Source organism: Lissotriton vulgaris, chromosome 5 (genome assembly GCF_964263255.1).
Source record: "Lissotriton vulgaris chromosome 5, aLisVul1.2, whole genome shotgun sequence".
NCBI classification, from domain to species: Eukaryota; Metazoa; Chordata; class Amphibia; order Caudata; family Salamandridae; genus Lissotriton; species Lissotriton vulgaris.
The window spans coordinates 950266419-950290297 of record NC_141693.1 but is presented as its reverse complement, the minus strand read 5'-3'; positions in this window follow the sequence as shown (position 1 = coordinate 950290297).

Below are 23879 nucleotides of genomic sequence, written 5' to 3'. Positions count from 1 at the left end.
CAACTTTTCCCTTCGTGAGGGTGCAGACTCATCCCTCGCAATCGGCAATGGCCGCTTACCTGAACCGGAAGCTGTATCTGTGACTGGACCTGTCCCAGGTGGCTTCTCTACTGCTGCAGCCGGCGATGGTGCCTTCGCCGCTTCCCTTGTTTCACGCAGTTGCTTCATCAACACCTGCGCGTCGTCAGCCGTGGCGCCCTTGCTACCTTTACCCAACCACGCTGCTAATTGTGCTGCCAGCTCGGGCGGCATATCCTCCCCGGACACGGGGGTGACCACCACGGGAATCGGATTCCCCTCTTCCGGCACGGGAGTTGGTTCTTCGAGTGGGGTACAGGGAACCGGGATGTCTCCCCCAGCTGCTCCCCTTCTGGGCCTCTTGCCTTTTCCTCCCGGAGCTGCTCCTGCCAAAGGACGTTTTGGTCCCCCTTCCTCGTCTTTATCCGCCATTCGCCTCTTTAGGTCGGTCACCTCTTTCATAAGAACACGCAGCATCTGGTCGGTAGTCATTCGCTTTCCCGCTTTCTTGGGCATTCTCCAACAGAGTATCTGCAAAATAAACAAGAAAGATTACAACGCTCAAAATTGGCTCTTCGTTCCGTCTCGAGCTCACGTGCAGCGAGGTGGTGCAGCTTCAGAGCACAGGAACAAGAGGATGCTTCCTTGGCTTGTTGCTCCTTTCATCCGTCTTCAGGGCGGGCGTAAACCCGCCCCTGCCTGCTCCATGGGCGTGGCCGGCCGCGTCAGTGTCTAGGCCAGCCCACTCCAGGGCGGGAAAAAGGCGCGCCCCGGCTACGCCGCTTCGGGCATACCAGCCGAGACTCGCCTCCCGCCCAAGATGGCTTCCCGGGGGGATCGTGGTACTCCGCCATACGTTCGGGGGGACCGAATGGTCGCCCCTTTCCATTCATTGGCTAATACAGCCACAGCGGAAGCAACTAACCCGGCTTCCGTAGCCACAAAAAAGCGTACAGATAAGTACATAGACGGGGAAACCATGCTGGCAGTAAAAACGACCGTAAAAGGCGACTGTGCAGCACTACCCGTAAACTATCCACTCAATTATGCATACATAATCGATGCAAACTCCGTTCCTTTTGCTCGAATCCCTGGAGTGGGGGACAGAGTAATTCCAAACAGGAGCAGGAGGGGCTTCCTATTACTGGAAGCACACATGGGGTTGGGTCTGAAACACCAAACAATCAAAACCTCTCTGAAAGAATTACAATCAGAGTACTGGTGGCCAGGAATGAGTATAGATATTCAATGTTTTGCTCAAAATTGTGAAAACTGCAACCGAGATCGCAGAAATGAACAGGCCAGTGTAGTTTCAGGATCCCTTCTAGACAGCATAAGGCGGTCTATCTGCGCAATCAAAGAAGAGAAGCGCGTCCCAGTGTACACCATTAAGACGAAAAGCACTTAAAAATAAGAGGCCCCCAGCGCTCGGCTGACGCTAGAACGGTTATAAAAGATTTGCGAGTCTTTTTTTGGCACATACGCAATTACCACGTTCCATTCTGACCAGGGTCCTGCTTTCAGCTCTCGAGCTTATAGGGAGGCCATGGCCAGCATGGGAATTGGGTTGCGGTATTCTTGTCCGTCGCACCCCGAAGGGAATAGTGTGGTAGAAAGAAAAAAACGTGACATAAAGCAATCTATAACAGCGAAGGTATTAGGTTCAGGCACTGGGTGGGTCAAACATTTAATAAGTGTCCAGACTAGTCTTAACAATATGCCAAGAAATTCTCTAAAAGGTTTCAGCCCATACGAACTATTGTTCGGAATTAGAATGAACGTTCAGGACCTCGATAGTCAGATGTCAGTGGTACAAGAAGAAAAAACGCAGTTTGATGTAAAAGACCGTTTGGCTGTTTTACAGGAACTGAATGAAACAAGAAAATCATTAAGCAACATAAAGTTAAAGCAACAGCCAAGTACCACTGACGAGGCACCACCCGCAACAGCCCCAGCAAGGCCTGTCTGGATTCCAAAGATTGGGATCTAGTCAGAGAAAAGATCGCGGTGAAGAAGGAATTTGGGCCTTCTTACAGAAAAGCAGTACCTGTCTTAGCAGTCACCAGAACAAGATCAGTTGTGCTACCGCCCCTTGCTGGTAAAAAGGAGAACAGAGTCGTGTCTATCGATCTGGTAAAACCACAAGCATGTGGCCTATAATCAACAGTAGGCCCAGTGGACTCCCAAGAAACAACAGAATACCCAAACTTGCAACAATCCAAGAGGTTCAAACTGAAAGACTAATCACATTCGATCAGCCTGCAGTGCACAATGAAGGACTATGCAATAATGCCATGGAACTCGTGCCTCTTGAAACACAGATTGAAACAGTTCGTCAAGAAACAACACCAGTCTACAATGATGTAGCATCAGAAAGTGCTACCGAGAGACAGATTGAAAAAAACAATCCCATCAATTGACAGAACTGCCTCTGGTTATTTCATCAACTTCGACATCTTCTCTGAAGATTTAAATGACCCCGAAGTGATGCCAGAAACTAAAAAGTCTTTTAAAGAAAAAGCAACGGAACTCTTTCATCAACTGAAGGAAATCTACCTAATTTCCCCTTGGCTAGAGTTCTGGTTCGGTCTAGGTGTATTTTTCCTCCTGCTTTGGCTCATCATTGTACTGTGTTTGGGAAAATTCATTGAAGGAAAATATATTACAATGGACACAGCAAGTCAGAACATCAACCTAGTCCTGAAACCACACAGATCATCACACGTGAAGAAAAGAGAACTGTCAACAGTAAATGTCACAGCAATTCCAATACCTGGTGGGATAGTATGGGAGAAAACAGACTATGAGATCTATGGTCCGGTCGAAATCCTGAAGTATCCTCATCAACTAAAGGTTTCCTTAAGTGACTTTGTGACAACTAGTACATTCTCTGATGATTGGGACTTTAACAGTATTAATGACATGATGTCTGATTTAGTAATGTCAGCTAGATTCACAGATCATGATTATTTACAAGGTTCATCTAGTTATGAGCAGTTATTCTGTTACACCCACTATGGGGATCATTACTTGCATAAATCTGCACAGCCTAGAAATGTTTTTATGTATAATCAATGGGAACATTGTGCTACACCACCTAAAAGCAGTTCGAAAGCATTTTTTGAGAAATTCAAATACTTTTCAGGTTTTAACACCAGTGATGCAGAAATGTTTTATTATAAACTGTTAGATAAAACAGGAATGAAAACAATGCTGACAAATTCTAAATTGATATATTCAGAAGCATTTTATGACAAAATGATGACATTTGGTTTTGATTATTGGAAAAATAATATTGAAACGAAAACCATTTGGGGTACAAAAGATTGGCAGGTGCAAGGCATAGAAGCACTATTTAGAACCTGCATGACCTGCATTTTTTAAATGACACAATACACCAAACATCTTGTCTTGGCCTAGCTAAGAACAAAGACCTTAAAACACCGTCTATACCAAAGCCAATACCTGAAAATGCAACAGCTGATATTGAGTTAGACGTGTCACAAATTTTACATTTCAACAGAACACATCCTGATTGGAAAAAGTGGTTGATCTGGCCTACAGACACAAATAGCTGTCAAGATAGATTCCTGAATAAAACACAGGGTTTAAAAATGACCAGATTAGACTCAAGATATTCCCAGAGACAACATCCAGGGATTATAACAACATACAGTGTAGGGAAACTCTGCCTTGAATGGCTAACCTCGTCCGCACTGGCTGAAATTAAGCAACACTTGTCTTTACTAAAAGATGGTGCTGATTTGCGCGATTTCATTCTTGGACCACGCAAACAGCGTCAAAAGCGTTTCATAGCGACCAGCATCTATGCTGCTTACAACGAGGCTTGGAAAGTAAAGCAAATTGAAACTGCTGAAAAAATACGAGAAATTGATCGTATTAATTTGGAGAAATCACTTTCTGTAGTAGACAATGGGTTAATGACTCTGTCTTCCAGAATATATTCTTTGGACAATATTGTATCCTCTGCCTTTGATGTGATAGACAGAGATTTGCTAATGTTACAACATGGCCAGTCTCAATTACGCTCTATTATAGAATTAGGCTGGACGCTGCAAAATCTTCGTTCAGGCTATGTGCCTTGGCGTTTAATCAACACAACGTCATTATTTTCCAGTTTTAACCTTACTGATAAACAGATCAGTATGGCACAGAAAGGAGCAGACTATACAATCCTGAGCATCGAAAAACTCGAGAGATTACCATTGACAATGTCAGAGAGTCCTGTCATTGAATGGATAATACACGGAATTATCACAATTCCGATAACAACTTTCCGATTTCATAAATGCCTTGAATACATACCTGCTGGCCAATATGAACAATTGGGTAAGGGATATGTAAAATCCGAATGGAAATTACCGTACACTCATTCTTGCTATAGTGACAGTGCCAAAAATGTATTTCTTAGTGGTGACAACTGTAAACACTCACTAAGCGGTATACTTTTGTGTCAGGGTATTAATTTACACGGAGCATGTGATGGAAATTCAAACAACCTTTCATGCCACCAGCTAGTCACACCTGCAACCCAGATAGAGCCCTTCTTTATGCAACTCGCAAACGGGAGTTACATTCTTAGAACGGATCACAGGTGTTGTGGCCTCGCGCCAGGAAAAGTTATCTAGTACAAGTTACGTCCATGGTCAAATGTTGTATGCAAGCATTGTTCCCGAGCGGGCCTCCAGACATAGTGACTCCCCTCTGGCCTCGTCTGAATCTCTATTCTATACGAATTAATACATTAAGCAAAATGAAATCTGTGCTTTTACAGACAACAGTGCCTATAACGTCATCTAGAGAGACGTATGATCTTCTAGTCGCAAGGACGGCTACTGAAGTCCATGACCTTTTATCAACAAATTGCCCCGTGCATTTCGTAGTAATGTTTAGCCAACTCCTTAACATGTCTAGTGCAACAAGCATCCCAGGCATATTTAAGACAGTCTTTACGGGACTGCTAACACCCTTCCAGGCAATTTTGGGAATCTTTCCTAATTTTGTACACTCCATTTTTGGCGGCATACCACTATTTTTGGGACTCGTTGCAGGGATTCTATTTTTGACCCTCCTGCTATGTTATGGCAAGCCTCGGCTCAGACATAGCTCCCATGGGAATGGAAGAGACAATCCTAGCAATGCGCTACAGGGACAGGATAACTAACGTCCTCGGATTGGCCAGGCTGAGAGATCTAAACATGACCTGGTTCCTTTCATTCAGACCGATATGGCAAAATTGCATTTTACCTGTGCTACGGTGTATGCTTTGCGGCGATGAATGCGTGTTGGACATCTGTCTTTCACTTCCATCAGCAGTACCAATGGACGTCGATACTTTGCTCAGTCCAATAACGGCTCACGCATTGTGTTGTCCCCAGCGGCTACCAATCCTGATGACGGCATTCGTGGAGACTCCTGTACTACAGCCAAGTGGTAACAGTGGAGCGAGTGACAAAAGCAACATCATCCAGGTACAACGTTCTGTGAGCATTGCTGGTCCTGCCTTCGATGACAGCAATCATTCTCACACCTGCCAAGTTACAGCGCTATCTAATTTGGTTGAACTATCACCTGAATTTGTAGACCAATTCTTTGCGAGCCTGTCTGATACGATGTTCTCACCCATAGAGAAACAATAACTTTTGAGAAGCTTTCCGACACACAGCGTTCCCATGAACTCTGAATTCGGCCTTCAGTTTTGATCAACAAAAACTGCCAAGAGCTTTGGAAATCTATTCCTTTTTTGAATTGGACATTTTTTAATTCACCCTTTTTGGCACGAACAATTCTTTGCTTAACGTAAAAACTATTCTTAGAGAACAGAAGCTTCGCACTTCTATTTCTAAACACATCTAGAGACATAACAACATTACACCAGCCTCTAGCACACATGTTATTACAATACATTTTTATGTGATGATTTATCTCGCATTTCTTCTGTCAGAGATACTTCATGTGTAATTCTTTATGCATAATCGTTCATTGATTTCATATGCAATAATTTTTTGAATGATTACTATGCTTTAAAAAACGTACAGTACCTAAATTCCATGTATTACAAGTACGCCTATTTCGAAAGCATTTATGTATTTTGGGGTGGGCAATGTTACACATGCATCTTATTGCTTAGTTTTAGTAATTTTGATGGACATGAAAACGTGGAGTGGGTGTTGCGTGCTTATCTAGGTTCCTGATCGATACTGTGACCTTATGCCCCTATTCGGCTATAAATCCATTTATTCCCTATATTGGCATAACCGTTCAAGTGCGATTTTCTGAAAAGTCATCTCTGGCCTCACACGAACAGAGCCACATTCCAGCATGACTCTCTGCTACTTCCTTTGCGACCAATTAGTGCAATGACAGAGCAGCAGTCACTATCTGATATTCCTAGATAACACTCCGAGTTCTTCAACAAGATAAAAACTTAGCAAACCTGGAAATCCCCGCTTGCTATGTTTTGATTAGTAATGGAACTCTAATGAGCAACTGATAACTGTCACTTCCTAGTGACATCTTTAATTGACGTCTTATGTCCAGCAAACTTGCGTCAAACCCGGCACCTGTCAGGTATAAATATTACCAACGTTGCCTTAAGCAATGTGAGCTGTGAGCTGTGAGCTGTGAGTTTGTTGCCTGTTGCTGATGCCAGCTGCCTGCATGACCCTGTGTTGGTAAATCTAGCACTCTGTCGCTGCAGCCTGCTATCCTGTGGTGGTGAAGCTGCTGATTACCATTATCGCCGCTACAGCGCGAACTATGGTGCAGTACGCTTAAGGAGCTGAACAGCCGTCCTCTGCGAAGACATCCAGCAGATTCCAGCTGCCCGCGGGCGCTGTCCCCCCTCCTTCCTCGACGCGCTGAAGAGAAGCCGCTGCATTTCTCGTGCAGAGAAATCCAGTCCCGGCGCTTCCGGTTTACCCTCGCGGGTGACTGGGATATCGAGAGAGACCCCTGAAGGAGATACCAATCCTCCATCATTCTATTCAGAGGTATGGTGTTGACTAAACCCTTAGACGAGAATTCTTGAAACAAACCTTGGCAAAACCAACTTAACTTAAAGCTACTTACTTGCTCCCCTTTTCACGTGTTAGGCTTAGGTCAGGCACACTGGGGTAGGCTTAGTTAGAAGCACCAGTTGAGTATGTTAGCCTAATGTATATATGACTGTATATATGTTTTATTACTTTTAAACCATTGTATGGCTAAGAAACCATATCAATGCTTTTACAGTTCTATTTCGCAATACTTATCTTACTGTACGTACTTTTTATAATAACAATTATTGCAATTGTGGCAATACATTTCTCTTGTACGAGAAGAAAGACTGTTCAATAAATGTTAACCTTTATTAATACACGCCCGTCGCTCTATTCTCTACATACCGTGAAAGTAAACTGCACTAGACTGACTGAGTGAAATCTATGTCTATTGTTTCACACGACCCTAGAGATCGACTCTTGATCTGAGGAGCAAAGTTGTCATGTTGCACGGTTGTTGGAAAACTGAATCCCTTCTTGTCTGTGCCAAGGAAGCTGATCACTTCCTATGCAGAGAAGAAAGTTTCCAGTGACCTCTGAGCTAGTTGGTAACACAACCCAATTAAGTTTAGCATAGTCAGTGGAGGCCTGGAATATAAGCAGTTCCACGTCGATACTACTGTTTATGTTATTCCAATGCGCAGGGCCTAGTGGGAAACTAGGAACTACACTACAACTGAGACAAGGTTGCAGGAGACAGGAGAGAAAATGGAGGAAATCATGGGACTGCACTGATAGAGAGGCCCATAAGCAATTGCTGGGTGAATATAAAGCTGCAGTCATTAAAACCAAGCAAGAATATTTCTCTAAACTCACTACCTCTCTTACCTCACCGAAGGAGTTGTTCAAGATAGTGGACTCTCTTTGTACACTACAAGTTCCAGACCCTGTGAAGGGTTCCCAGGAGCTTTGTGATAAGATCTCATCTTTTTTCTATAATAAAATCGATGAGATAGCTATTAACCTAGAAGCGCAGAAAAAGTCCTTTGAGACCAATGCTATCCAGGCATTACCAATCCTAGAGGCCTGGAATAAAGACCCCTCCAAGACCCTCTCCAATTTCCCATCACTCACACTCGATAATCTCAACACACTGCTGAATAGGACTAAATCCTGCTCTCCTTTGGATCCATGTCCTCTTAATGTGCTGAAGGAGTGTAGGAACACACTACATCCCCCACTGCTGGAAGTAATGAATAGTGCCCTGTTACATGGGATCTTCCCGTCAGTCTGGAAGAAAGCCATTGTTAGGCCATTACTTAAAAAACCTTCACTTGACCCCACAATCCTGAAAAACTTCAGGCCCATATCTTTACTTCCTGCCCCCGCTAAAATGCTTGAGTCTCACCTGAATCTGCATCTGTCTGCGTTCCTGGACTCCTCTGGGTTTTTAGATCATACCCAGCATGGGTTCAGGAAACTCCATAGTACAGAATCCGCACTCACTATGGTTACTGATAACATCAGAATGAAGGTAGATCAGGGTCAGACAACACTTCTGGTCTTACTCGACCTGACCGCAGCATTTGACACCCTATCTCCCTCAATTTTAACATCTCGTCTGAGGGAGATGGGAGTGGAGGGGTCAGCCCTGGACCTTCTGTCCTCTTTTTTAGATCTTAGAGAACAGAGGATTAAATTAGGAGAGTACCTCTCCCTGCTACATCTCTGCAATGTGGGGTACCACAAGGGTCGGCTCTAAGCCCGACCCTATTTAACATTTATGTGGCCCCCCTAGCGAGATTGGTAAAAGCCCAGGGTATGGAAGTGACGTCATACGCAGACGACACTCAGATTATGGTGTCACTAGCCCGACCGGTCAGTACCTCCGCCTCCAGCTTCAGGAGTTGCATGCAAACAGTCTCTGACTGGATGATAGTCAACTCCCTGAAGCTGAATGGCGATAAAACTGAGGTGCTGATCTTTGGAAAGGACCAGGATGTGTGGTCAAGTGATTGGTGGCCGCAATCCCTGGGAACCTGCCCTGTCCCCTCCCATTCAGCTAGGAACCTTGGGGTTATGTTCGACACCTCGCTGGCAATGACCCTTCAGGTTAATAGAACAGTGGCTACGTGTGGGGGAATTCTTAAAATTCTCTGCCGAATAGTACATTATCTCTCCCCGCAAGCCAGGAAACAGACAGTGGTTGCACTTGTTGGTTCAAGATTGGACTACTGCAACTCACTGTATGCAGGGATTAACAAGGGACTAATACAGCGACTACAAACTGTTCAAAATGCGGCTGCAAGATTTGTCCTGGACACTCCCCGATCCTCCTCGGCAACACTAGCCAGAAAGAATTTACACTGGCTTCCTATAGAGCATCGTATTTCTTTCAAAATCATTTGTCTGGTACACAGCGCTCTTAAAACTAAAACATCAGTTGGGCTGGGTGCACTTTTATCCAGCTATGTCCCCAGCAGATGTCTGCGCTCACGGCAACAAAATCTGCTGGCTATCCCTAGGACCAAGAAGACCAGATGGGGAGGTAGAGCCTTTTCTACAGTCGCCCCCCGTCTTTGGAATGCACTCCCTCTGGAACTTAAGTCTCTATCTTCACTTTCCCTCTTCAAAAAGGCCCTGAAAACATGGTGTTTTAAGAAAGCCTACCAGTAATCAGCTCCTGGGACAGATATTCTATCAATATTGAGCTAGGCGCCTTGATGCCCTTTGGGGCTTAGTTTGCGCGTTATCAATTTTGTTTCATTTCATTTCATTTCACATCATTGTCTGTGTCCCGGACAATGTCGTGGGGGTCGGGGGCCGGGGCGGGAGTGCACGCAAGCCTGAAATGCTGCCCCCAGACCCTGAGCCTTACCGCAGTTGTTCCGGGCCAACCTACCACACTGGCTCCCTCCCGTCCCGTGTCCCAGAGCCTTACCTGAGCTGCCGCTCCTCCCCGAGCTCCTCACTTCACCGCCGCTCCTCCTCGTCATCACGTACGTTGCGGCCAACGTTTACGTTTTTTTAAAATTTTCTACAGCCTATGTCCATCTGCACACCCTGAGGATTACAACAATGTATTGGGTGTGTGGATCGGCGCTGTGGTTCCCGAGTTTACCTTGCCAAAAGTTTTGTGTTCTCTCTTTATAATAGTAGTATAGATATTAGTATAGATCAAGCTGCAGTTCACCTCGCCGTCCCTAGATGTCCCTGATGAGGCAAATGCAATCGCATTTAAAATATTATACATCAAGCTGCAGTTCACCTCGTCGTCCCAAGATGTCCCTGATGAGTATAATTCAAAAACATTGAAACCCTTTCATGAATGCTAGAAATTATACTAAGCTTATCCCATAATGCTTTGCAGGGCCTTTTAGTTGTATTTTTGCCCATAACTGTGCTTGGGGTGGTTCTAAGAGAATGGGACCACCACTGAATTACTATTTAAAGGGAGCAGGAATGTATAGAACCTGGGAAGAAAAAACAACACACGTGATGGAATGCCCCCAGCGATTGTCACGCCCCCAGCACACACCCACAGCACCATGCAGACACGCCCACAAGGGACTACTTTGCTGGCACGGTTCTTTTACATTTTAAATGTATATGGTGGGCTTCTGCATAGCCTATGTCCTTCTGCTGCAACTGCCCTTTCCAACGCTGTATTAGGTGTTGTGATTGGTGCTGTGGTTCCCGAGTTTACCTGGCCAAACGGTGCAAGTTCTCTCTTTATAATAGTAGTATAGATATATTTTCAATAATGCTCGCTTCAGCCACCAACTCCAAATGGGTTAGAAAAGAAAACGAGGCAGACCCTTCTCGGTGCAGTTTCTAGTTTATTTCACCAGTCCTCACGACGCGTTTCGGCAGATCCCTGCCTTGATCACATGACAACACGTCAGTGAAGCACATCCCCTTTTAAAGTGCAAGTGCCCATTAATAAACATAGAAGAGATATTTACATATATACATATAGATAGTCTTTCTTTCTATAGCATTTAAAACTCCTTTTCAGTTTTGTAATTATACGTAAAATACATTGTGCAATCTTGGTGATACATGGTTATTCATATCAGTAAAATATGTTTTCATACTTTAGTAGCAGCAATTAATACTTGTAAAATACATTTTTCAATCTGTGCATTTTCTGCAATGATTTGTATAAATACATACATTTAAGCACAGTATCTTCATATTGGTGAGAATACCCATTATTACCTGATTTGATATTTTCATTTATCAATTGCATCATTTAATTTTATAATCTTGTTAAGTTCTCTTCTAAGTTTTATAACATTGTGCTTCCCCCGGAACAACCCATAATTTGCCTATTTAGTGTTTTACACCAAAAAGTGCTTGTGAGTGCTATAAATAATAAAGTGCTAATGTGCAATATCTTTTCCTATGTGCGGTTTATATGTATTTTCTTGTATCTTAATAGTGGTCGGCAATTTTCACTCCAATTGGGATACAGGTTAAATGGACAGTCATTTTACTGGGCTTGTAATATAAAACATGATTCCCACAATTAATTTCTAAAAAACATCTTGATAAAATCTCTTAAAAATCAATTTCATGTTTAGATAGTAAAATCTTCCAATCCATTTAAGATTGTAAAACCTAACATTTGATTACAAAAGTAAAAAAATATATGTGATTTCAACAATTAATATTCCCAATGAGTTAAAAATTATTGTTAAACAATTGCATAACATTTCCTTATTTACAGATTTACAACATACAACGAGTTCTAGTTTTTCTATACCATTTTCAATTGTTTCTTGTCATTCTCTTATCCAGACAACTTTCTTCTCTATGTAGACTGCTTTGTTGGTGACATGGTGTATTAATCTCTTTCTAATCCAGATATGTGTACAGATCTTCCCCCATATTCAACCCATTGGGTTGTTTGCTGTCTAATAGCAGTATGTAATGGGTCTCAAGGCGACGTGGTACCCCTTCCCTATTACCTCCCCTTCTTTGTACTGGCACACTGTCTATTAGGTAATACTTTAGGTCTTTGGGTTTTTCACCATGATATTCTTTGAAGTGGCAGGCTACTGGATAGCTAGGGTCACTATTGGTTATCGCCCTGATGTGTTGCAGTATTCTCTGATACCCAGGTAATTTTGTACTTCCCACGTATCTGAGATTACAGCTACACTCTAAGATGTACACCACGTATTCATTTCTACATGTGAGATGCTGTTTGATCATGTAGGGTTTTGGACTGAAGGCTGTCATGTACGACATTGTGTTTTTTCCATATGTACAAGCTTTACAGCTGATACATTTGAAAAACCCCTTTCTTGTACTGAGCCAGTCTGTGGTATTTTCACATTCTGGACTGCTCGTAACTAAAATGTCCGCCATTGATGTTGATTTTCTAAATGTTATAGTAGGCTGTTCTGATAATGATTTGCCAATAATGGGGTCATCCTTGATTTTGTGCCAATTGTTCTTAAATATCTGGCGCAGTGATTTGTGCTGACGATTGTATGTTAATATGAGTCTTGGATTCCCATCTATTTCTGCTGTTTTGGACTTTTGGGTTTCCAAGTCTGTATTACAATTTAACAATAAATCCTCCCTTGGTCTGGCTCTGGATTTTTCAATTGCGCTCTTGATAATTTTGGCACTGTAGCCCCTTTCAATAAATCTCAACTTGCTTGCCTGCTGATTCTTAAACAATTCTACTTCACTACTGCATATCCTGTGCAATCTAAGCATTTCCCCATAAGGGATGCTTTGGATAAGATGAACAGGATGAGCACTTGTTGCGTGCAAAAGTGTATTTCCAGATGTTTCCTTCCTGTATAGTGTAGTGCTTAATGTCTGGTTGTCTATTTTAATCAGGACATCTAGGAACGGGATTTGTTCCTTACTTATATGCGAAGTGAACTTGAGATTAATTTCATTATCATTTAGCTCTTCAATGAATTTCACTGCCTCCTCCTCAGTCCCTTTCCATATGATCATCAGATCATCTATATACCGTAACCACGATATGACTTTGTCCTTGTAGGTGTTGCCATGCTGTCTCCTTAGGACCAGCTCCTCCCACCAACCCATGAATAAACAGGCATAGGTGGGGGAGAAGCTGGCCCCCATCGCTACGCCCTGTACCTGTCGGAACATTTGCCTTTTGAAGAGAAAGAAATTATGCTCTAGGCAGAAAACCAAAAGGTCCATAAGCATTTTGTTATGCATGGTATACTTAATGGGTCTCCTTGCCAAAAATATTCTACTGCCTTGATGCAATCAATATTTCTTATGCATGTGTATAATGACGTTACATCCAGAGTAATCAACATATATCCCTCTTCCCATTTGACTTTCCCTATTTTACCCAAGAAATCTCCAGTGTCTCTCACATAGGAGTCTAGACCTTGTACGTGTTCTTGGAGAAGGTCAATATACCTTGATACATTCTCAAGGGGTCCATCACAGGGTGCAATAATAGGGCGACCTGGTGGTTGATCTTTATTCTTGTGGATTTTCGGGATAAAATAAATTACCGGTGTTTTGGGGAAATCCTTTTTTAAGAATTTAAATTCTTCCAAACTTAGTAGTCCTTTGCTCTTCCAAGCAAGTAATTTACTCCAGAGTTCATCTTGCATTTGCTTATATTTCAGGGGCGTACTGTGGTGGTAACATTGTGTATCACTTAATTGTCTTTCTGCTTCAGTTAGATAGTCTTTGAGGGGCCACAAAACAATATTCCCCCCCTTATCTGAATTCCTTATCACAATGTTCTTATGCTTTTTCAATTTTTCCATTAGTACCCCATAATTTCTTTCTTGAGTGGTAAGTTTCCTTTTTGCGTTTGTTATTTTAATGTTCAATTTTTTTATTTGTGAAACAACAACATCATTGAACACGTCGATGGCATCTTTTGTCATTATTGGCTCAAACTTAAACTTCTTTTTGAATGGAGTTTCTGGTTTTTTATTTCCCATGTTGTCTATATCTTGGGTGTTCAAAATTGGAAATTCCCCCTGACTTCCTTGACTTCCTTGTGGGGTACTGCTGGTCTGAATACCTGATGTCGTATTTACAATGGATTGAACATCCCTTAATAGATCAAAGTCTCCAGCCATTAGGTTAGGCATGGCTGTTATGTCCGCTGATGTGGTGTTTGATTTGGCTTTGATATTCGCCTGCTTGTGATATTTGCACAGTTTTAATTTTCTTATATATTGGTACACATCAGCCCTAGTTTTCGTGTAATGAAAATTTGATTCCGGACAATACGATAGGCCAAGAGATAGGAGCTGTTTTTCTGCAGTGGTTAGATCAATTCCTGCCAAATTAATGATGGTATTAGCATTGCTCGGGGTAGTTGTAGCTTCCATTATTTGGTTTTTTTGTTTGTCCACGACCCCCTGCCTCTGCCTCCTCTCTTTGTTGCGTTGTTTGTTTGCGGTCCTCCTCGCCCTCATCCTCTTTGTGCGCCGTTTTTTGCCGATTGCACGGTGCTTGAGCGTAGAGTTTCCCGCCGACTTTGCCTTACATATTCCAATTCCTCAGCCATGGTTAATTTGGCAACGTTGTCCATGCCTTCAAAGTCTGAATTACTTTCTGCTATCCCACTGCCATCTGACATTGATGAGATCTCAGGCTCTGATTCTTCCGCTTGTGCAGGTAACTTGTTGCCATTTTGTATACCTTTCTTGGCTGCTGTCTTTCGCATTACATCAAAATTTCCCGCGAAAGTAAAGATCTTTCCATCCTCATAGTCTTGTTTATCTCGTCTAAGTTTGTATTGTTTTCTTGCTTTAATTTTTTCCTCTTCCTTCTCAAGTTTTTGTTCCTTTTCCTCGTTGTATTTGGTCTTCTGTTCTTGTGGGTCACTCATGGCTTCTATTTCTTTCCTTAGATTTTCAATCTGAGGCACTAGCTCCTCTCTATCGCTTTCAGCATATTTAACTAGTAACTCCACCAGTTTGCGAGAGGAATCTAGATTACACTGTGCCCATTCAGCCATTAATCATGGGTTAGGGGTGTCGTTACTAGGGGCAATCATTATTCGTAGCCCCCTCAGTATACGACCCACATCCAAATATCTTCTAAGCGATTTGGACTCCCACCATTTCGCTGTCTCCCTGCGAATGAGTTTTTCCAATTGTTTATACTTGTCCCTTAGTCCTGCTCCCACATTGGTGTTACTTATGCCGGCAGTCTTATTAGTATTCGCTGACTGCGGTGTCTCGTCCGAGAACACGTCAGCCGCCGCACTCTCCCTGTTCCTCAGTGTTGTCGCGGACATGGTGTTAATTATTTTCTTGTTACTTGCCCACTACTGCAGTAAGACGCACAGTGCTTTCATTCAACACGCTTAGATATATATATCACGTGATCAAGGCCCAGGTGGAGATGAAACGCATCGTGGCTGCAATGCAGGGTGCTTTAAAATAAAATATTTGGCACAAAGAACTTTGGGTCCGTGCTTCATCTTTCCTATTGGATTGGATTTACGCTGGATGAAAATACTGTGATAGATATATATATATATATATATATATATATATATATACATATACATATATATATATATATATTATATATATATATATATATATATATATATATATATATATATATATATATATATATATATATATATATATATATATATATATATATATATATATATATATATATATATATATTACCTACTGGCGGTCGCCAGTAGGTATATATAGTTAGGATTTTTTCCCTATGGGATTTATGAAAATTCTATGCCTAATAACTTTTGCGTTTGTGGACGGAATTGGCTGAAATTTTCAGGAAAATGGCACATTTTGTTTCTGAGCAGCCCTTGAAAATTTGGGGGAGTTTTGTGGAGGGGGGGCCGAGAAAAAAGGGGGGTCCCAAAACGCCTTTTTCCCATGTTAATTTCCATAGGGCGGTTGGACTCACTTTTAGCCCGAACGGCTGAATGGATTTTCACGAAACTTGGCAAAATTGTAGGGACTGTTAGCCTGATGTGCCTTTGCTAGGTCTCAATATATGTGCTTCAGTGGATTTTGAGAAATTAACGTTTAAATCAAGATATATATCTGTAACAGCGCTCCGGGCAGCTATCCGGTTAGCGAACCTTTCGCGTAACGGAACTTTGCGATGAGAAGCTGATTGGCCCTCCGGTGTCTGTCAACATTCTAAACAGTCCGGAGCGGCCGCCATCTTGTCTCTCGGTAGGATCGAGAGACAAGAGGAGGCCAAAACAAAGGGGGAAATTACCATAAGGGGGCATAGTAGATCCTCGTTGACCCCCTAGGTTTTATGTGGAGGTTTTAAAAGGGCCTAGGAGGGTTCAAAAAAAAAAAATTTTTTTTGCGTGGTAAGCGCCAAGTTCGCGAACCGGATAGCTTTCTGGGCAGCGAACTTTATGGATAAAAGAATGAAAGACTTTTCTAATACTGTATGTCAATTGTTTGTTGTTTTTCTTGTTTTTTTTTTGTTTTCTTTTTATTAATGTTTTTTTTTTATTTTGATTCTTTTTCATAATTTATTAAACTTTCTAACATTTCAGTGTCTGAAATGTCATTATTTTCTTGAAATATTGTTTGCAATCTGTGAGGTTGCAAAATGTCCTCATTTGCAAGGAGGAGATCTACTGCTTGGACACATTGCAGCAGTTCATTATCCAAGCTTTCATCCATAAATTCCATGTCAATTGGTTCAATCAATTCCTGGCTGCTCTCTTCCAGGTCCATCTCAAAAGAAACTTGCTGCTCGCCTTCCATTTTGCCTGAAATTTGGATTAAAAAAATATATATTAGTAGAGATAGGGCACTGTTGGGATTAATTTTAGATAGGCAGTTTTTATCAGTGAATTTATCTTTTGGCAGTGTATAGTATGAGAGTGGAAATAGGACTATAAAAAAGTGTATGTGATTTAAACAAGACAAGCCTTACTCCATTGATAACTATAACAGAGAAGTCTATCTAAATACATTACTACTACAGAGGGATAGTGTATATCTAGCAGAAAAAGTCTACTATATTAAGTCATAGTGCACAATATATTAAATTATAACTTACCTTCACAAAGAAGTTGAAGTTTTTTGAAGCTATTGAAATAGGAGGTACAACAAGAAGTAGTAGTCAAAATGGCTGTGTTTCCTTCTCTCCCTTTATATATATACAGGTATATAACCAATTAAATGTCAGGTAATAAAAGTAGAAAATGAAAGTAACATTTTCATTGGTTGTCAATTCCAACACTTCAGATGTGTTTTGTGAAGTAATTTACCTCACGGTACTTGGAGAGGTCTACAGGCTAAATGGCTAAATGGAATTTCAATGAAATTTGTGAGAATGGAAGGGATTGTTATGTAGTATGAGCTAATCTATATTTGGTGAGAGTGTCTCTAGTCGTTTTTCTGTAAATTACTTTCCCGCCTTTTTTTAGGACCGCTTTCCGGGAAGCTGCCCGGTTAGCGAACCTTAAGCGTCACGGGAGTCCACCATTTTGTGTTTCGTTCGCATTAAGATACAAGATGGAGGGCAAATAATGTTTAGAATGGGTAGAAGGGGGCATGGTAGACTTATCTTGACCCCCTAGGTTTTCTGAGCGTGACTGAGGAGGCTTATATGTGCGGAAAAAAAAACTTTTTTTAAAAAAATTCCGCGAGGTTAGCTTTCGGTTAGCGAACCGGGTAGCGCTCCGGGGAGCGAATTTTGTGGAAAATTAGTGAAAAAAGTTAGAGAAAAATAATAATTGTGAGTGATCAGATGTAGGGTAGCTCTGAGAAGAGCTTTTGGGTTTATGGTACATTTAGGTACTTATAAGTAGGTACCAATGCACAGTCTTAAATTCAGAATGAAAATTCTGTTGCCCTCATCTGAGAAGTGAACTCCATCTCCTCTGTAGATATCTTGCATGTAGTAACGCAAGTTATTGTTGTACAGAGAGCCCATTCCATGGTCTCTCATGTAAGCTGAAACAGATTTGTTTACATGCTTCCTCGCTTTCTCAATTTGTGGACAAAATTGGTTGGACCACCTCCATTTCTGTCTTTGGCATATATTGGAATATACCAAGGCAGTTTGAGGAAAAAGTGCCATTAATTGCTCCAAGGTGTCCTTTAAAAGCATTTCCAGACCTACCCCTGTCAAAGTGCCCAAATCATTACCTCCACAGTGCAGTATTAACAGGTCAGGTTTTGGCAAATGCATAAAGGTTTTCACCAATGGTATCAATTGGTGACATTTTAATCCTCTTTGGCCCAACCACTTAATTTCCACATCTTGTAAATTGAGGTTGTGTAAATTTCTGCTCTCAGCATACCTTTGAGCCCAGTGGATGTAACTATGTCCAACAATCCAGACGTTAAACATGGTGGAAGAAGGTTGTTCTGCAGTCAGATGAAGTGTGGTAATGAAAGGGCAGTTGAAACAGTAGGAGTTTCTAAAGAAAAAAAAATGTGGATTTACAATGCTAATGATTCATTAGCAGTGATTGGTGCATTTCCATTTCTGAAAACAGAAAGTTAGGGTGCATGGATGTGTTCTTTGAAAGATGTAATTTGAATGGTCAAGGAAGAAACATTTAATGAAAGATTGCACTGGATACGCAGGTGCACTGAGAGTTCAGAGTTCAATTGAAACATTGTTGTGTGAATTTGCAAACATGAGAGGTCTTCCAGGAGGTGGTTGCTATGGAAACAAGGCAGACAGGGCAGAGGGGGGAAGGGTTTTGATTTGAAAAAAGTGAGGGAAGAGGTATGATTGGCTAATATGAGAGATATGTGAAAAGAATATCTGTATTTCTGTGCTTTCAATAGCTGCAGCCTTTGGAGTGCATCCTTTTTCTTCTGCTGAAGACAATTTGGTGTATTTCTGAGACTGTTTTCAAAACTCAAAAAATATTTGCTAAGGTGAGAAAAGATTTATTTAATTTAGATAGAGAATAGTATGATTTAAGGAGAAAATGATGAAGAAAGCTGTGTTTTTAAAATGTGGTTTTGTCTCTAGTGATATACTAATAGAATTAGTTTCATAGAGAAATTATAATTGCATATTTGGTGTAACATTCTGGCATGCAGTAACACAAGATATTGTAATACATGGAGGCCATTTCATGGTCTGTTATGTAAGCTGAAACAGATATGTTGCTTTTAAAAACGATTTAAGAAATCAATTACATTTCTGGATATGTACTGCTAGAGCTTCATAGGTTGTTTTGGGCCATATTTATAAGGTATTTGAGTGTCTAAGATGTTATGTTCGCCTTTTAAAATGTAAAGTGTTCCTCATGGGGCAAGTGTCTTGTAAATACGCTCCCACTTGTGCTTGGCAAATTTAGATTTTCATTATGGGAATTACCTAGCCATGTTAATAGTGTCCCAAAAATGGTGCTAGGGCATTCCAGAAAACACTTTCATGTGTCTCAAGGACATTTTTAGTCATTTCTTCATGAATGCAGGTATACAATTGATTTATATGCTGTGTTTAAAAACGAATTTTGAAATGAATTAAATTTCAGGATATGTACTGTTAGAGCTTCATAGGTTGTTTGGGTTCATATTTAGAAGGCATTTTAGTGTGTTTGATGTTATTTTTCCCTTTTTAAATGGAAAGCGTTCCTCATGGGGCCCTGAGCAGTTCTTAGCCATGTTATTTAATAGGAAGTGGATAACATGGCTAAGAGCATTTGCTGGAAAATGCATGAATATCGCTGATTTTTCTGCTATATTCATGCATTGTGGCCGTTTTTTTTCACATTGCTTCATAGGTTGTTTGGGTTCATATTTAGAAGGCATTTTAGTGTCTTTGATGTTATTTTTCCCTTTTTAAATGGAAAGCGTTCCTCATGGGGCCCTGAGCAGTTCTTAGCCATGTTATTTAATTGGAAGTGGATAACATGGCTAAGAGCATTTGCTGGAAAATGCATGAATATCGCTGATTTTTCTGCTATATTCATGCATTGCGGCAGTTTTTTCCACATTGCTTCATAGGTTGTTTGGGTTCATATTTAGAAGGCATTTTAGTGTCTTTGATGTTATTTTTCCCTTTTTAAATGGAAAGCGTTCCTCATGGTGCCCTGAGCAGTTCTTAGCCATGTTATTTAATAGGAAGTGGATAACATGGCTAAGAGCATTTGTTGGAAAATGCATGAATATCGCTGATTTTTCTGCGATATTCATGCATTGCAGGCCGTTTTTTATCACATTTGCAAGCACTTCTTAGCCATGTTATCCAATGGGAGGTGGATAACATGGCTAAGAGCATTTGCTTCAAAGGTTGTTTGGGGATATATACCATTTTTGGGAAATTATTAACATGCCTATCTAACTCCCATAATCAAAATCTAAATTTGCCAACCGTAGGTGGGAGCGTATTTACAATAAATTTGCACCATGAAGAATGTAAAATAGCATACTAGATACTCAAATAACTTATAAATATGACCCAAAACATCTTATGAAGCACTAGTAGTGCATATTTCCAGAAATGTATTGGTTTTCATTTAATGATTTACTTCATTGGTAGGCCTTCACATGTTTTTTTACCTTGTTTTTTTTTCAGTGAAAATCTTATCTGCAACCATGTGTTGGCCTCACCTCAAATAAACAAAACAGGTGATGGACTGAATGTGGATCAATGACACACATTCACCCCAGTCCAAAGATCTGGGCCTAAACAAACCTTTAGATAGGCTACATCTTATCGTCATCCTGAATTAATGATTTAAAATATTAGGGAGTGATTTATGGAAAGGGGCGACCACTCGGTCCCCCCGAACGTATGGATGAGTGCCTCGATCCCCCCGGGAAGCCATTTTTGGGCGGGAGGCGCGTCACGGCTGGTATGCCCGAAGCGGCGTAGCCGGGGCGCGCTTTTTCCCGCCCTAGAGTGGGCTGGCCTAGACACCGACGCAGCCAGCCACGCCCTCGGGGCAGGGCAGGGGCGGGTTTTCGCCCGCCCTGAAGACGGATAAGAGAAGGCGCAAGACCAGAAGACGTCCTCTTGTTCTTGTGCTCCGAAGCTGCACCTCCTCGCTACACGTGAGCTCGGGACGGAACGAAGAGCCAATTTTGAGCGTTTTAATCTTTTTCTTTGTCTTCTAGATACTTCGTCATAGAGATGCCCAAGAAAGGCGCAAAGAGAATGACGACTGAGCAGATGGTTCGGGCCCTCTTTAAGGATATGTCCGACATAAAGAAGCGGCTGGCGGAGCGAGACGGGGAGGAAGGATCGGGCCAACCACCGGCTGGAGGGAGACCTAAGAGGCCGAGAAGGGTTCCAGCCGGGGGAGATGTCCCGGCTCCCTCTGCCCCGCTCGAGGCGCCGACCCCAGTACCGATCGAAGGGAATCCAATCCCCGTTGTCATCACCCCGACACCTAAGGAAGATATGCCCCCCGAGCTGGCAGCACAGCTAGCAGCTTGGTTGGGGGATAGCAGTGATGGCGCCACGGCTGCCGAGGCACAGGCGCTAATAAAGGGGCTTCGTGAGAAGAAGGAGGCAGCTAGAGTGGCTGCACCGTTGGCAGGGACAGACAAGCCGCAAGCGGCAGAAGCTGCGTCCGGTTCAGGTAAGCGGCCATTGCCGATTGCACGGGATGAGTCAGCACCCTCTCGGAGAGAGAGATTGGGACAACATGTGCCTTTAGCCATGAAGGAAAAGATCTGGGCAGGGGAATACGTGAATATTTTTTCCTTGCTTGTTGATCATTATGATGTGGAGCATGTAAAAAGTCAGAAGGACCTAATGCATCCGAGTGTTTGGCGCGCAAAAATGGCCGCCTTTAAGGTAAATGAGAACATTGGCAACTGGGGCAATGCCTGGGGTATTTTTACATCGATTTTGGGGGAACGTAGGCCCGAGTTGCTTCCTGAGTTTCCCGTTTATCAATCACGAATTATGGGTTACTCGACGGCGTATCAAGGTAACCATTGGTTTTGTTATGATAATCTGTTCAGGAAAGAAAAGGAACATAACAAGAGTTTGACCTGGGATTGTTACGATTCTTTAACGTGGGATAAAATGAAGGAATCGGGAATGTTAAGAATGCCATTGGTCGGGAGCAATGTTGTTGATCACTCCCGCCAAAATGTGGGGTCGCCCTTTCGACCGAGTACGAGCACCGACGACCAGTCGAGGTCCGCAGGTAATACCGGGAGAAAGGGTATCTGTTATAACTTCAACAGAGGGAAATGTACCAGGCCTCCGGGGTCCTGTAAATTTAGACACGAATGTGGTACGTGTGGGTCATCCCATCCTGAGTCATCGTGCAGAGCCAGAACGGGTGAGAATGGGGGTAAGGGAGGCGCCAAACAGGTCTAATGTAGTCCGAGGGGCGCCTTTACCAACCCCGATTGATACCTTGGCAATGATCCCCTGGCTCAGCGATTACCCGGATCGTGCTTCTGCCGGGGTGCTGCGGAACGGTTTTACACATGGTTTCCGCATCCCGGTGGGGGACTTTCAGGGTGTAGGGATTTGCAAGAATCAGCTTTCCGTCTTACAACATTCATCTGTGGTGCAGGAAAAAATTCAGAAAGAGGTTAACCGGGGACGGGTTGCCGGCCCGTTTAGTGTACCCCCGGTACCGGATTTTGTTTGTTCTCCGTTAGGGGTGGTCCCCAAGAAGGACCCAGGAGAGTTTCGTCTGATCCATAATCTGTCTGCTCCACACGGCCTTTCGGTAAATGACGCAATTGATCCTAAAGTTTGTTCGGTGCGATACGCATCGTTTGATGAAGCAGTAGCCATCTTGAATCGCCTGGGGCCCGGGACGTTGATGGCGAAATCAGATATCGAGTCAGCGTTCCGGTTGCTCCCGGTACACCCAGACGATCAGCGTCTTTTGGGATTCGGGTTTCAGGGATCATTTTACATGGATAGGTGTATGCCAATGGGATGCTCTATATCATGTGCTTATTTCGAGCAATTCAGTACTTTCCTGCAATGGGTGTTCACTAAGAAGACGGGTTTTCGAAATGTAATGCACTACCTTGACGACTTTTTGTTCCTTGGCCCCGCCGGAAACCCCGAGTGTGCCCAGGCCTTAGATGAATTCTGTGTGTTGATGGGTCATTTTGGCGTGCCGTTGGCACCGGGTAAAACTATGGGTCCCACGACTTGCCTCGAGTTTTTGGGGATCGAGTTGGACTCAAGGGAGGGGTGTTTCCGTTTACCAGCCAGCAAAGTGTTGAAATTCAGGTCAGCCCTCCGAGTATGTTTAAATACGCCCAAGGTTACACTGCATCAGTTGCAACAATTAGTGGGGAAGTTGAATTTTGCCTTAAGAGTAATCCCAATGGCTCGCCCTTTTTCCCGCTCCATTGCCCGAGCGATGATTGGCCTGAAGGATGGTCATCATCGCACGAGGTTATCGGCTGAGGTCCGCCAGGACATGCGGATATGGTTAGCGTTCCTGGCGGACTTCAATGGCCGAGTCGTCTGGAACAAGCCAGCCGTGTCCTCGGAAGAGCTTGGGCTATGGACGGATTCAGCAGGAAGCATAGGTTTCGGCGCCATCTTCGGCACGAACTGGTCTGCTCAAAGATGGCCCCTATGGTGGCACGAGAAGGGGCTAACGAGTAATATCGCTTTCCTTGAATTATTTCCCATTCTCGTGGCCTTGAGAACCTGGCCAGAAGGTTTCAGAGATCATTCTGTCATTTTTTGGTCCGACAATATGACCGTAGTAGAATGCATCAACAGTCAGTCAGCCCATTGTAAATTGATTTTGAGGCTGCTCAAAGAAATTGTCCTACTGTGTATGCAACTGAACGTGGTCTTCAGAGCAAAACATGTCCCGGGAGTCATGAATCAGGCCGCTGACGCACTGTCTCGTTTTCACATGCAGGCTTTCTCGGGTTTCCTCCCTTCAGCGGACCC